General features: G+C 41.9%; 3 protein-coding genes and 1 pseudogene across 3 annotated transcripts in view; 3 read left to right on the forward strand and 1 right to left on the reverse strand.

Annotated features, from left to right (window-relative positions):
• LOC119520029 (immunity-related GTPase family M protein 1-like) overlaps positions 1–15,235 on the forward strand; it is a 379,546-nt gene that overhangs the window by 222,067 nt on the left and 142,244 nt on the right. The gene's annotated exons all lie outside the window — the stretch shown is intronic.
• Positions 1–15,235, reverse strand: part of LOC119520038 (immunity-related GTPase family M protein-like) — a 215,708-nt gene that overhangs the window by 106,896 nt on the left and 93,577 nt on the right. The gene's annotated exons all lie outside the window — the stretch shown is intronic.
• Positions 1–15,235, forward strand: part of LOC119520025 (T-cell-specific guanine nucleotide triphosphate-binding protein 2-like) — a 212,247-nt gene that overhangs the window by 77,410 nt on the left and 119,602 nt on the right. The window lies entirely within an intron of this gene.
• Positions 1–15,235, forward strand: part of LOC119519695 — a 42,952-nt pseudogene that overhangs the window by 27,031 nt on the left and 686 nt on the right.

Raw genomic sequence — 15,235 nt, forward strand, 5'->3', positions numbered from 1 at the left:
ATGCTGCGGAATGCAAAACACCAGAGATGGATTGGCTTTTATAAAAAGGGGGTTTATTTGGCTATACAGTTACAGTCTTAAGGCCATAAAGTGTCCAAGGTAACACATCAGTAATCAGGTACCTTCACTGGAGAGTGGCCAATGACATCCGGAAAACCTCTATTAGCTGGGAAGGCACGTGGCTGGCGTCTGCTCCAAAGTTCTGGTTTCAAAATGGCTTTCTCCCAGGACATTCCTCTCTAGCAAGCTTGCTCTTCTTCACAACGTCACTCACAGCTGCACTCAGTTTTCTCTCCTTGAGCCAGCTCATTTATATGGCTCCCCTGATCAAGGCCCACCCTGAATGGGCAGGGCCATGCCTCCATGGGAGTATCCCACCAGAGTCACCACCCACAGCTGGGTGGGGACATTTCCATGCAAACAACCTAATTCAAACATTCCAACTTAATCCCCACTATTCTGTCTGCCCCACAAGATTGCATCAAAGAATATGGCTTTTTCTGGGGGACATAATACATTCAAACTGGCACATTAGGCTTAAATAATTTTGTAAGCTGGGAAGATTTAGGAGTGCAACAGGAAAAACTTTATGAGTGCTTCCCAACAAAATAAAGAATACCTTAAGGTTCATCTGCCTATCCAATTGTAAGGGAGGTATGGCCAAAAGTGTTCTATGTAACTAACTTGTACCTGGTATAGGCAAGAAGCATGTTGTTTTCTTGTCCATTTATTCTGCCATACATTGATGTTTCACTTTTAATGTGGACAGCTAGCTGCATCAGAAACATCATGTTTTCAATATGCAAAGGAGTTCTTGTGCTTAGGATGCTGTATTCAGCAACTATCCAGGTTAAGCTGCCCTAAACAGATGTCACAGATGGGTGGGTCTTGTTTAGATGTTCTCTAAAATCAGAAATAACATGGTGAAAAAGAGAGAATAATCAGAATTAGGTAGTTGGCACTCTCACTTTTGTGTAACTGAGTTATTTAATTACTTCAGTTACTTAAAGACAGTGGGAGAATATTTCATGGGAGCTCAGAGCTACTTGAAGATGGTAAATATCTGCCTTATTAACAGTTAATTTGGTTATGGAATGCTTCTACGGCTGCAGCTCAATCAAGGGAGATATTAGATGAACTTAGATGATGCAAGAAAGGATGCCTAGAGACACAAATGTATATGTTTAGTGAGTACCCAAGTGGGAGTGGGAAGTTTTTTTTTTTTCCTGTAACTTTCTTCTTTGGGCCTAGGATATCAGCTGCTAATGGGTGGGTGTTCCAGTTTGCTAATGCTGCCATTATGCAAAACAGCAGAAGTGGATTGGTTTCTACAAAGGGGGTCTATATGGCTACACAGTTACAGTCTTAAGGCCATAAAGTGTCCAAGGTAAGGCATCCACTGAAGATGGTCATTGGCATCTGGAAAACTTCTGTTAGCTCAGAAGAAATGTGGGTGTTGTCTGCTTGCTCCCAGATTGCATTTCAAATTGGACTTCTCCAAAATGTTGCTCTGGGGTGTTTTTTCCTCCCATAGTTGCAGCTCTTCTTCAAAATTTCACTCTCAGTTGCTCTCCAAAATATCACTCACAGCTACTCCTCATCTGGGCCTGTGTGGCTCTTTTCAAAGTACTCCAGTGATCCAATAAAGACCTACCCTAAATGGGTGGGGCAACACCTCGATAGAAATAATCCAATGAAAAGTCTCGCCCATAGTTGACTGAGTCACATCTCCATGGAAACACTAAATCAATAGGTTCCAATCTAATCAACACTGAAACATGTGCCCCCACAAGACTGCATCAAAGATAATGGTGTTTTGGGGGACATAATACATCCAAACTGGTACATTCCACCCCCTGGTCCCGAAAGTGACATGATCTTTCCATATACAAAATACATTCATCCCATCCCAATATCACAGAAACTTGTATCACTTCAGTAAAAATAGGTAAGTACAAGATCCCATTCAAATGAGTTACAAGCCTGTCTGTCCTAAGGCAAACTTCCCCTCTTGCTGTGGACCCATGAAACTTGGAACAAGTTATCTGCTGCCAATATTCAAAGGAGGGACAGTCACAGAATAAACATTCATCCCATTGCCATAAGGAGAAACAGTAAGGAAACCAGAGTTTAAGGGCCCAAAACAATTCCTAAAACCCACAGGGCAAACTCCATTAGATTTCAAAGTCTGAGAGTCATTTAGGGAATGGTGTTTTGTCCTTGTGGCTTGAGAGAGCAGGAGTCCAACCCTTTGTAAGGGCCTTTGCTGCAGCCCTTTTCTCTCCAAATGCTGAGGTGAATGCTCCAACATATCCACACATTGGGGAGACCACCTTGTTGGCCTCACCCTCTTTAAACATTGGGGTGCCACCCAGACTCTGCCTCTCTGGGGCAAATGCTCTCCCCTCTCTGAACAGTGGGGTGGTGGCCAGGCTCTCTCCAATCTGTGGGGAATGTGTTCCATCTTCTCTGGAGCCTGGAGTGGTGGCAGCCATCTTCCTGAACATTGAGGTGGAAGGCCTGTGCTCTGCCTCCAGGGCAAACTCATGCATAGGCTGCTCCAATCTCCCTTCCCAAGACCTCTTGACTCCAGACCTCAACCTCCTTGGCTCTGTCTCTAAAGAAATTTTTCCTTCAATTTGTCCCTTCTGTGTCCCCTCCAGTACAGACCAGCAGTGATTCTGCTTATACAGATTTTGCAAAAAATTCTGTTAGCTTGGCATGAAGCTTACTGGGGTCAAAACCATCAGACAATAGGACTTTCCACAAATCCTTCCTGGATAACTCCATCTCCAATTCTGGCTTATACTTATACTGAAATGGTGGCCAGGTTCTATGTTTGGTTAAATCCTCACATGGGGCTGTAGCTTCTGGGGTCTCACTTTTTGGAAGCCTGGAATTTTCCATACCATCAGTTTCTGGTTTCTTTGTACCCACGAGTTCAGTTCTAAGTTTATCTCTCCTCTCCCATTTTACTATAAGCTACAAGAAGAAGCCAGGCCACACTTTCAAAATTTAGTGTTAAAATCTCTTCAGTTAAGTATCCCAGCTCATTGTCTTCAAATTGTGCCTTCCATCCAACACCAGGACTCAATTTTGCCAAATTCTCTGCCACTTTAAAACAAGGATTGCCTTTCTTCCAGTTGGCAATGACACAATCATCATTTCTGCTCAACGGCTCATCAGAAGTGTCCTTAGAGACCATATTTCTACCAAAAGTCTCTTCAATGCAGTCTAGGCCCTTTCTGTCAAGCTCCTCACAATTCTTCCCAAATCTTCTCCTTATCCATTCAAAAAGTTGTTCAAACATTCTTGGTATTTGCAGACTCAGCAGCAGCAGCACCCCACTTCTGGTACCAAAATCTATTCCGGTTTGCTAATGCTGCCATTTTTTAAAACACCAGAAATGGATTGGATTTTTTAAAGAGGGTTTATTTGGTTACACAGTTACAGTCTTAAGGCCATCAAGTGTCCAAGGTAAGGCATCTACAATAGGGTACCTTCACTGAAGGATGGCTGTTGGCATCCTGAAAACCTGTTAGCTTGGAAGACATGGGGCTGGCATCTGCTTGCTCCCAGGTTGCATTTCAAATTGGTGTTCTCCAAAATGTTGCTCTTGGGTGTTTTTTCCTCCCTTAGTTGCAGCTCCTCTTCAAAATTTCACTCTCAGTTGCTCTCCAAAATGTCACTCACAGCCACTCTCCATCTGGGCCTGTGTGGCTCTTTTCAAAGTACTCCAGTGATCCAATAATGACCCACACTGAATGGATTGGGCAACACCTCCATAGAAATAATCCAATGAAAGGCCTCACCCACAGTTGATTGAATCACATCTCCATGGAAACACTAAACCAATAGGTTCTAACCTAATCAACACTAATATATCAGCCCCCACAGATTGCATCAAAGAAAATGGCATTTTGGGACATTGGCATGGTGGGTGTTAGGCTGATAGTACCAGGCATGCTGTCCCTCCATAAGAGCAAGGTTTTGTGACAATTGTGTTCTTTAGGTTCTAATCACCTAGCTGTGGCTATTATTTCCCCCAAAGGATTTATTTCTTTCACAATGTAGCATTGTCAGCCCTCTTGAGCACAGGAGGATGGACTTCATAACACCACCTGGCACTATGCAACAGAGACAAGTCAGAAGGCGGTATTTACTGGAGAACTAAGGTGACGGAGCACTTTTCAGCAGGCAGACATTCATGTATCCATAGTAGTAATGTGTTTCCATCCACTCTTGGGGCATGACCAAAATATGTATGTGGCAGAAATCTTCATAGCTTGGGAGGCCATGGAAATTGGCTCTGCCAATAACTCAAAGAGGGAGACACCATGTGTGGTAACTGGAGCCTGGTTTATATATGTAAGTATTTCAGGTAAAACAGAGTTCTAATTTTCTTTTTTATATTTCTACTGGGGTTATGTCAGATAATGGGAAGAACATAGCTTATGCACTAGTTTTGTTTCTTGTTTGAAGATCCCTCTTGTTAAAGATAAAGCTCTGGCCTCTAGCTGGCTGCCAGTACTTTAGAAAAGCATTAAAGTAAAACTACATGTCTGATAAGGAAATGGGGTTATTGCTGTGACATATAATTTTTTTGAAAAATAATTAAAACCATGGTTAGTGGTACTATATGGTTGTCTAATATTATGCACATCAGTAACTAACAGAAGATTAGAAAAACTTTTTATGTTTTTTTAAATTTCTTTAACACTTTCTAAACATTTGTTATGCAATTTATTACATACTATAAGAATTAAACTATTTTTTAAGAACTTTTCCTTTAATGGGTGAAATAACACATTCTTTGCAACTGTTTGGAATAAAAAGTTATCCTTCAGGAATTGACCTTAAGAAAACAGTATGTTAAAAACTGTCAGGTTTGAAATAATATTTTGTTTCTTATTTAACAAAAGTTTAGGAAAATTCTTAGGTCTTTTAAAAGTGAGAAGACTTGGTTTTCTCAACCAACCATGGCCGTGATAAAGTCAACATGAAGTACATGGGGAGCTTTGTAGCAGATAAGCCATCCATTGATTCCTCCGCAAATTAAACAAGCAGTCCAGCCCAGGACTTCTCCTGTGGGTTCCCTACCCTTAGCTCATGCTTTGAATCCAGGGAACAAAGGAATATGGAGGAACCATGATTTCAGTCCCATCCTCAGTTTCAGTTACCAAGATTTGATTTGGGGAGGGAATTGGTGCTGGGAAAAAATGGGCTAGCTTTAAAGTGTTTGGCAGGGATTGCACAGGTGGTCAGGTTTTAGGGAGGGGAGAAGGAAAGGGAGAAAGGGATTTTTAGCAGGGCTGCAGGAGACAGAAAAAACCAACTTCCACAGCAGGAGGGAGAAAACTAAAGCAGCCGGTGGAAGCACAGGTCTTAGTTTCAGCTTGTTGAACTATATCACGGGTTTGCTTATTTTTTAGGTTCTTCATTGTTTTGCTTTCAGTAGTGTGGCAACCCGTGGCCTGAGCAAAACAGGCCTGCAGATCTTTGGTGCACAGCTGTCTGCGTGACCTAGGCAGCTAAATGTTTAACCTATTGCCTTTGTAAGCCAGTGAAGAGAAAAAGGGTAAATTGACCTTAAAATGTAACTATATGCAAGCAGGCAGGAAGTGAGAGGCTCTTAGTCTCACAAAAAGAGCAAAATGTAATTGTTCAAGTGCTAGTCTGGTTCCTTCGTGCACCACCCCCCAGGTCAGAGTGACCTGTTCCTGCATCTATGCTCCCCCCACCCTTAGGAAGGCCTTTGTCTTAAACCCTTATAAAAGCTTTCTGCTCTTTTTGCTTCGTCTTTCCTGTGAATGCGATGCCTGCCCGGCTTGAGAGAGCCGTCACAATCTCTCCACGACTTCTCACTCTGCAAGTAAGCCCTGAATAAAAGTTCATGTATCAGAAAATGCTCGTTGTCTTCTTTGGCCTTTGAACTGGCATGGCCCTCTTGGGCTGCAACAAGTAGTTTCTATGAGCCATTTGTTAAAAGCATCCCATTTAAAATTAAATTTTAAATTTGTGGCTGTTTCTCTTCAAAATAATTAAGTCTATCCTCATCAAAACAGTCCCACTGTAGCTGTGTAAACTTCGGTTCATCAGAGGTTAGTTTAAATCATTTACTAGGATAGTTGAAACTATGGAATTTAGAATTCTTATACAAATAATAAGCAACTGCTTGGGATAAAAAAAAAAAACAGTCAATAAAACAGAGAGCTCTTACTTGGCAGTTCTGTAATGAATCTGCAAAGTCTTTAGCAACAATTTGCTCAACAAAACAGATTAACAGACTATTTCTCATAGTATTTTCTTAAATGACTGCCAAAAACAAGAGAGACCATAATAGAGGGCCCAAACAGACTTTAGCTCAGTAAAGGGATTTGACCTCAACCACAGCAGAGCAGGGTTCAAAGATCTGAGAGGGGCCAGCCAAGATAGTCAGGTGATGAACCCAGAAGAGATGGAACTCAAAGGATTCCTGCTGGTTCCAATCTCTTCTCAGAGCTGCCGTCTTCCTGTCATATTCCTGTGTGCCACTCTTTGGACACCAGACTGTTATGCTGAAAACATCTTGAAAACCAAAAGACAGAAGAAGTTCATTGGGCCAAAGTGGCCTGCACGCTGAGCAGAACTAAAACAAAGTTACTGCTCAAGGGTCTCAGTTTAGGAGGCAGTTTATGAAGGAAGGATGTGGGGGGATCAGGAGGGGCAAGGAAAACATGTGTTGCAAGGAAATCATGGGCTATGCCACCTGTGAGGGGGAGGCAGGCACATTGGGTGACTTTGGGTCATAATCCATTAATTAACAACTTCAATTTTGTGGTTATCTGGTGAAGATTAGCTGACTTGCTAGTGACAGTTAGACTCCTTTATCACAGCAAGGGAAACTTGCCTGACATCTTTTTCCTTCTTTAACAGTTGCTGTATGGGGTAATGCTGACATTCATAGCTACCAAACTCTGCCTCTCAATCTCAGGTGTCACCCAGGTACCTGAATTTCCAGTGACCCACCAGGTTACACACAAATTGTTCAGTATCTCAGAATTTAGAAATTGCCATTACATCTCAGGAACAGATGTAACTGCTGTAAGAGCTTACAATCTAGGTACCTTTGCAGTAAGTCTTCCCCTGATAACCTATGCCCTCATGTTCAATTCTCACAGTTTGCACTTTATAGTTAGTCCATATTAGTAAGGCATTAAAATGATTGTCTTTTTGTTTCTGGCATATTCCACTCAACATACTGTCCTCAATGTCTACTCACTTAATTGCATGCTTCACTCCTTCATTCCTTCCTGTCGCCACTCAATATTTCATTGCATGCACAAACCACAGTTCACCATTCCACTCATCTGTTGATGTAACCTTAGACCACCAACATCCGTTGTCAATCATGAATACTACTGCCATATACAGCAGTGTGCAAATGTCCATTTGTGCCCCTGCTCTCAGTTCTTCCAAGTGTACATCCCATAATTGGTTTGCAGGAACATATGGCAACCCCATATTTATCTTCTGGTGGAAGCACCACACTGCCCTCAGGATAGGATGCATCATTCTACTTCCCCACCAACACTGAATAGTTACATCCCTCTCTCCACATTTTTTCCAGCACTTATATCCCTATGTTTATTTTTAGACAGTTTTATTCACATACCATACAATCCATCCTAAGTAAACATTCAATGATTCACATTATAATCACATAATTATGCATTTACCACCACAATCTACATGAGGAGATTCCATTTGATATTTTTCTTTTTATTCAACTCAGCATGTATAGGTACCTTCTCCAGTCTATACCCTCCTCCAGAGTTTTGTACAAGTTGGAGTCATACCCCTTTTTCACTGGGTGTCTGGGGAGAAGTTTTCATTAGCTGCCTGGCAATTTTTCTCTTTCAGAATCTTGAATGTGTCATACCACTGCCTTCTCACCTCCATGGTGCCTATTGAGTAGTTAATACACATTTTATGTGGTTTCCCTTATGTGTGGGGAACCACTTCTCTCATTGCATTCAGGACTTTCTCCTTCCCCTCAGCATTTGACAATCTGAACAGTGCATTTGTCAGCGTGTGTCTATTTGTATTTATTCTATTTGGAGTTCATTGGGCTTCTTTGATTTGCATATTTATGTCTTTTGTAAGGGTTGGGAAGTTTTTGCCAACTATTTCCACATATACTTTTCCTAGACCTTTACTCTTCTCTTCTCCTTCTGGGACCCCAATTATTCTTATATTTTTGTACTTCATATTGGTCATGTTCTCCCATTTGTTCTTTTGTGCAATCACATTCAATTTCCCTTTCCTATAGTTTACTTATTCTTTCTTCTGGCACTTCAGATCTGCTGTTGTTTGTCCTTACTATATTTTTAATGTTTTCTACAGTATCTTTTGTTTACATAAGATCTATTTTCTACTTACTCTTTCAAATTCTTCTTTATGCTCTTTTACAGTCTTATTGATGTCCTTTATATTTTCAGCCAACCCACTGAAATTGTTTTGTAGATTTGTGTATACTTCTTTGATGAATTGCTCCAAGTTCTGTGTCTCCTCCAGCTTTTTAATTTGGTCATTTGGCTTGTCCATATCTTCTTGAGTCTTCATGTGATTTGTGATTTTCTGTTGGCTTTGGGGCATTTTCTTACCTTGATAAGGTTATTTTGGGAATTGCAATACATAATTTTGCCATATTCACAGCATGCTGGAGTGCACTTTCCTGTCTTCCTATCAGATGCTGCTCTTGAACCACCAATTGCCTTCTAACCAGCTTCTCCTTAAGGGCACCTGGGTGCTGGGTGGGGTCCAAACCAGGTGGAAATCCAGTCACTGCAGCTGTTGTTTGTGTGCACTGAGGACTGCCAGCCCTTGGGTTGGGGATTGGGCCCTGGGCAGTTTGGCCTGTTTCTCAGGCCTCCATGTGCCCTTGTGCCCTGCCCACTCTGGGCCTGAGAGCCTCTGGGGCAGGGGAAGGGCTCCTGGTCCTTTCACATGGCACCTTTTGTTATCTCTACCTCTCCATTTTGCACATCATGGACCTCCATAGAGGAAAAGTAAATGCACTGGGCCATCTGCTCGTGGTCATCACAGGTCCACTGTTTCCTCAGCTCCTTCATGGGAGCTCCCAACTACAGGGCTGAGAAGGATTATCTCCCCAGCTCGTTTCTGAGATGGATGTGTGGGAGTGGAGAGCTCTTACTTCCACTGCTCAGCATCCAGCTCACAGCTTCCAGCCCCAGTGGCCCCAGTTGGATAAACTAAGCCCACCCTTTCTTTCCTGATTCATCTGCTTTTTTCATCCAAGTCTCATTATATATTGTAGAGGTCCTTCCTTCCTAGCTGCTCATAACGTGAACCACTGTCCCAGGAATTTTCTGCATTTTCTCTAGTTTTTCATGAAGAAGTTTGCTCTGTCTCTCCTATTCAGCCACCTTCCCTAAAGTCTCTGTATATGATTTTTTTTATTTAACCAGGACCCCAGGCATTCTGTAGACTGGCATAGAACATACGCAACTACAGAGTTTAGATTTTCTCAGGCACATAATTACATGAAAAATAAATAATTTTCAAGCTCTCTCCTAGTTGAACTGGCTCTTAAATATTTTCAGAGAAAGGGAATCCCAAGAATTTTGTGTTCTTTAAGAAACTGGTGTATATAAATGAATTCCTAAATGTTCAATTAAATCTTGAAACCTAAAGAAGCTTTTTTTTAAAGTGCAATGCAGATATGCATGTCCATCACTATTCATATAGTTAAAGAATGGAATGGTAAAGACAGGTTCAACCTCTTGTAAGTGTACAGTTGTGAGTTAATCAAATAGAAAGAAAAACCAACAACAAAAATTCAACACTGACAATCATTTAAAGGAAAAAAGAAATAATCAAGTAAAATGTTGAAGAATAAGAATATATACTCTTCAAAAGTAAAAAACTGTTATCCAACACAAAAATGAGAACTACAGATTTGAAAAACACTCATTTGTCTTTGTCTTAAAATACAGACAAAAAAAATAGTGGAAAGAGAAAGTCAGGACCATTTAGAATTGAGGAAGTCTTTGTAAACATGATACAGAGTAGAATGATTTCCCCTCATGAAGGAGACACCTGAAATGAAATTCACAAGTTTTATGTCTGTAATAAAATATGTTAATGTAAAAAGAAAATCATTGCACAATTATCAAAAATACAAAGTCTGGATTTTTCCTCTTAAGTTTATAATAGATTACCAAACCTCTGTTTAATGCATTTACTTCCACAAGCCTGCTCTGTTTGACAGCACATGGCATATAAAGTGCATACACACACTGACATTATACCATGAGAATCGTGTCTCATCTCAAAATAGTGACATGCCTGTCACCCACACTTATATACTTATGTCCATCATAAAAAACTTAAGACTTTCTAAATGGTAATTTTAGAAAGCATTGAAAGATTTTTAGTCAACATATAACATAAAAAGGAATCTTGATTTTTAAATGAAATATTTTTAGTACTGTGGTATGTTGAGTTTAATTCAACAGTTGAAGCATAAATGTAGTAATTGCAATGTACTGTTTAATTCACAACTATAGGAACATGAGACTATGTAGTCATGAGAAGGGAAATACTAGAACACAGTGAATGAATAAATAAGATGATTTTTCAGCACTGGTCATTCCTTTCTTTGCTTTTAGGAACCTGGAAGAAATTTCTTCTTTAAGTTTCAAATGTTCTGGTAATTCTAGTCATTTCTTAGCTTCCTCAATATCACCTTGAGTTGCTGAAATAAGTGACTCCCAAGGATCCAAGTTCTTTTCTGCTCTGAGGGAGCCAGTGATGACCACATTGAGCATTTCCCCATGGAAGTCCTCTTTGAAGGCGTGATGTGAGCTGCCATGGACTTTTTCCTGTTCTTGTAGTACAGGTTCCATCCTGTGCTCACCACCTTCTATGGACATCTCCACTTCCAACACTGGCCCAACCATAATAAATGCCAGTGGATGGATCAGCTGGAAGATTAGCTACTCCATTTGTGGAAAGCAGTGGGGCTGCACAGCTGCTGGGAGTCATAAGGGAAGCCCCTCTCACCTGGCAGAGGTAGGGCAGGGCCTCCTGTCCCCTTGCGGCTGGGGCAGGTGCAGTCAGCGAGTCCGCGCGGTCACCTCTAGGCGGTTCCCGGACCCTCCTGGGCCGACCTGAGGACACGGGAGGGGGCTCGGCCGGGCGCACAGCGGGCTGGGGGCTCCGACCCCGAGATCCAGCAGATGCTTCTGGGCGCCTGGGAGGCTGAGTCTCAGCCCCGGGGTAGGCGAAGTAGGTGCGGGAACGGGTGGGGAGCGCGACCCTGGCCCGCAGCGCGGGAAAGCCCCGAGCCCCCCTCACTCCCCTACTGACTATGACTTTCCATCACCAAATGCACCCATTTCTGTTGGCTGGAATTGCAGCACCGTAGCATAGGTGTCCTTTCAGTTCAGCAGAATCTTCCAGAGAGTTTTCCAAAGTGGATGGACCAATATACACTCCCCCCAGGAGCACATAAAAGATTCATTTGCTCCATATTCTTGCCAATATTTGTTATCGTCCCTCCTTAACATATGGGCCATTTCAGTGGCTGTGTAGTAATGTCATGTTATGATTTTAATTTGCATTTTATTGTTGACTAGTGACGTTGACCATCTTTCATATATCTACTGGATGCTTAAACGTGCCTTTTCAGAGAAATATCTGTTTAAGGCATCCCTGCAGACAGACATTTAAATTCTGTTGTCTCTTCTTTCTGTAGTTGTTCTTTCTGGGTGTTTTTTCTTTGGGGGGGGTGGGGTGGGATGGGGTTCAGTACATGGGTCTTGTTTAACATATATGATCACATTTTAATCATCACAAAAACAATACGAGACACATATTTGAATGTCATTGTTACAGATGGGAAAATTCAGACCTAGGCTAAATGATTGGTCTGAGGGCACTAAATTAAGTGGCATACTATAATATGTTTATTTTATTATTATTATTTTTTTTTTATCATGCATCTATGGGTTTGCTGGGGAAATTCTGCTTCAAGATGTGGGTCAAATTGGCTTGGCTGAAGGTTGTGTCCGAGTCTGTTTCACGTGTCTCTCAGTCTCCTTGGACCAGCAAGCTAACCTCGAACAGATTCTGCTCTTGTGATGGCAGAAGCACAGGGGACAATAAAAGCACATGATGCCTCCTAAAGCCTCTTAAAGCCTAGGCTCAGAACCCACACCCTGTCACTTTCACCCACATCCCATTAACCAATTCAAGTCACACGGCAAGACCAACATGAATGGAAAGGAAATTATTGTATCTTCAAAGAACTGGGAAAGTCTGTAAAATCACATAAGAAGAGCTTGTGGATGTGTAATTCTTATAAAAGAAGGGTGTGAAAAATTGAAAACGATCCAATCTACCACAGACAGATCAAAAATGGTAAAAGTGGGGCTCAACTCAGGATGAGCTGGTTCTAAAGTCCATCCCTCTAACCATTATGCTATATGCAAATGCCTTAAAGGATAACAGAATCAGGCAGTGACAGTGAATAGTAATGACACATTCTGATTGAGAGATTGGGTCAGGCTTAGGAAATGAGATACATAGGCTTGAAGATGAGGAGTTTCCGACAGGCAGAGAGGCTGGTTAGGACTTTGCATAAGGAAAGCTTAGAGGATGGACTGAAGGACAAGGTATCTGTCCTCAAGAGGCTCGAGTGCAGGGTTCCAACGCTGGTAAGGAGTGGTGAGATATCAGGACGGGAAGTTAGGATGCGACCAGCATGGAATTCTGACGTGATCGGATCTGGAACCTCATGGTCCATTGCTTCTCAAACTTTAATGTGCAACAGCATCCCCTGGGGATCTCGTTAAAATGCAGATTCTGATTCAGTGGGTCTGAGCTGGGGGCCTGAGATTCAGCATTTCTAACAAGCTCCCCAGTGATACTGATGCTGCTGTTTCAGACTTTGAGTAGCAAGGCACTGTGCTAGCCATTCAAAGCTAAGAATTATGGTTTCTACCCCTTTGTTCTCACACAGTACTTAGCACATTGGTCTACACATAACAGGCTCAATATAAGGATTGGGTGCTATTGCTTCTGCTGTTGCATGTGCTTTCTCCATCCTTTTAATGGGCTTCTTTGCCCTCACCCAAGGCTTCCCATCTCAGCTGCAGAAACCCAAGGCTCTCTGACACGTTACTGCATTAAGTACCTGCCTACATATCCACCAGATCCTTTGCTCTTTAGGAAGAGAAAAAAATCAAAGTCTTCTGAAAGCAACCTTCTATTACTGGACTTCTGCACAGATTCTTTGGAGCTTTGTGGAAGCCATCAGAAGCTGACTGTACTCAAAGGGGATGCTAGTCTCCTCCCATTTCCTAATTTGATTTCATGGCTAGAGCAGTAAGAAGACTGATTGCAGAGAATTCCCACATTTGTGGGAGAGGGACTTTTCTCTGAAAAAGGCCAATGGCATCTGGGGTTTCTTTGTCACATGGGAAGGCACATGGTGACTTCTGCTGGTCCTTCTCCTGGGTTCTGGTTTCAAAATGGCTTTCTCAAAAATGTCTCTGGGCTTCTGTCTCTTTTAGCTTCTCTCTAGTAAATACGGCTTGCACATCATTTCTTACACATACCTGGGTATAAGATTTTTCGAGTGACCTGTCTAACGGTATAAGCATTCAGTGATCAGAGCATCACAGGATTCCAGAAAAAGCCCAGTTCAGTTGACATCCAGGGGAAGCGAATGAGGAACAACTCTTACATCCCCATCTCCCTGTCAGTCTGTTTCCCATCTTTGTCCACAGTGTGCTGTCAATTGAACATACTTTCTATAGCAGGCAGGCACCAGGGTTCCTTATCACCTCACATAATCTATGGCCCCTTTTATGTACAGGTTGGTGTTGGGTGATGGGCAGGGCACCAGGAGAGTTTCTGACTCCTGGCAAGTCCATGTGGACAGTGCAGTATTATTTTACAGAGCATGAGTTACATTACACCTGCTATACTGTGCTCCAGGGAGAACACCCTGTTTCATGAACCAGCACACTTTCTCAGACAAGAAAACAACAACAGCAGCAAAAATTTTGTAAATTTCTATTCCTTAATGAAGACACAAAATATAGAATTTCATCCTGGAAGTAAAGGGCCCAAACATATCTATTTTGCTGCTTCAAATAAGAAACAGGGCCTACTACCTGGGCAGTCAAACAGCGAGACAATTTCCTGGGAAGTCTCACACAACACGTGGTAAGAGTGTGGTGGTAAGTGTTGCTTTCATTTTTCTTTTTATAAGTCGCACTATCTTATTAGATTTTCACAAGTATTATTTTCACAGCAATAAAGATAAAAAAAACTGAAACATAATAAAGAATAACATGGTTAGGAGTTTGGATAGGATAATCAGGCCTCTGAATTAGTCCTGAATGGTGCAGAAGCTCTTCAGAGAGGAGGGCCTTCAAAGATACGGGAACAGTATGACCAAGGGCAAACTACATCCAGTTCAGAAGTCCAGGAAATGTGCATTGTTATAAAGAGAAGAGTCTTCTATCTATAATGTGGGAGGGAGCAAATGCCATAGCATCTTGGTATTTCAATTTCTTTGACTTTTTCTCTTTCCTCTTCCCTCTAGCATCCTCAGCTGCCCAAGGACATGGGTCAGTCATCTTCCTCCAAACCCGCACCATCCAATGCTCATAATTTGGCCTCCAGCTTTGAAGAATTTTTTAAGGATTTCAAGATGGAAAGCAAAATCCTCCCTCAGAAAACCATCACTTTGATCCAATCACTTCTGGAGAAAGGAGATGTTCAAAAGACAACTTCTGTGATCTGTGATGCATTGAAAGAGATTGAGAATGCCCCAATAAACATTGCTGTGACAGGGGAGTCTGGGTCAGGGAAATCCAGTTTTATCAATGCCCTGAGGGGTGTGGACCATGAAGGGAAAGATGCAGCCCAGGTAGGGTATGTAGAGACAACCATGGAGAGAAAAGACTACAAACACCCGAAGATTTCCCATGTGACAATATGGGACTTGCCTGGCATCGGAACCACCAGATTCCCACCACGGAAGTACCTGAAGGAAATGAAATTTGGTGAATATGACTTCTTTATTATCATTTCTACTACACGGTTCAAAGAGAATGATGCACAACTTGCCAAAGCAATTAAAAAAATGAAGAAGAATTTCTACTTTGTTCGCTCCAGGGTGGACAGTGATTTATACAATCTAAAAAAGTGTAAACCC

This window comes from Choloepus didactylus, chromosome 24 (genome assembly GCF_015220235.1).
Source record: "Choloepus didactylus isolate mChoDid1 chromosome 24, mChoDid1.pri, whole genome shotgun sequence".
Classification (NCBI taxonomy): Eukaryota; Metazoa; Chordata; class Mammalia; order Pilosa; family Megalonychidae; genus Choloepus; species Choloepus didactylus.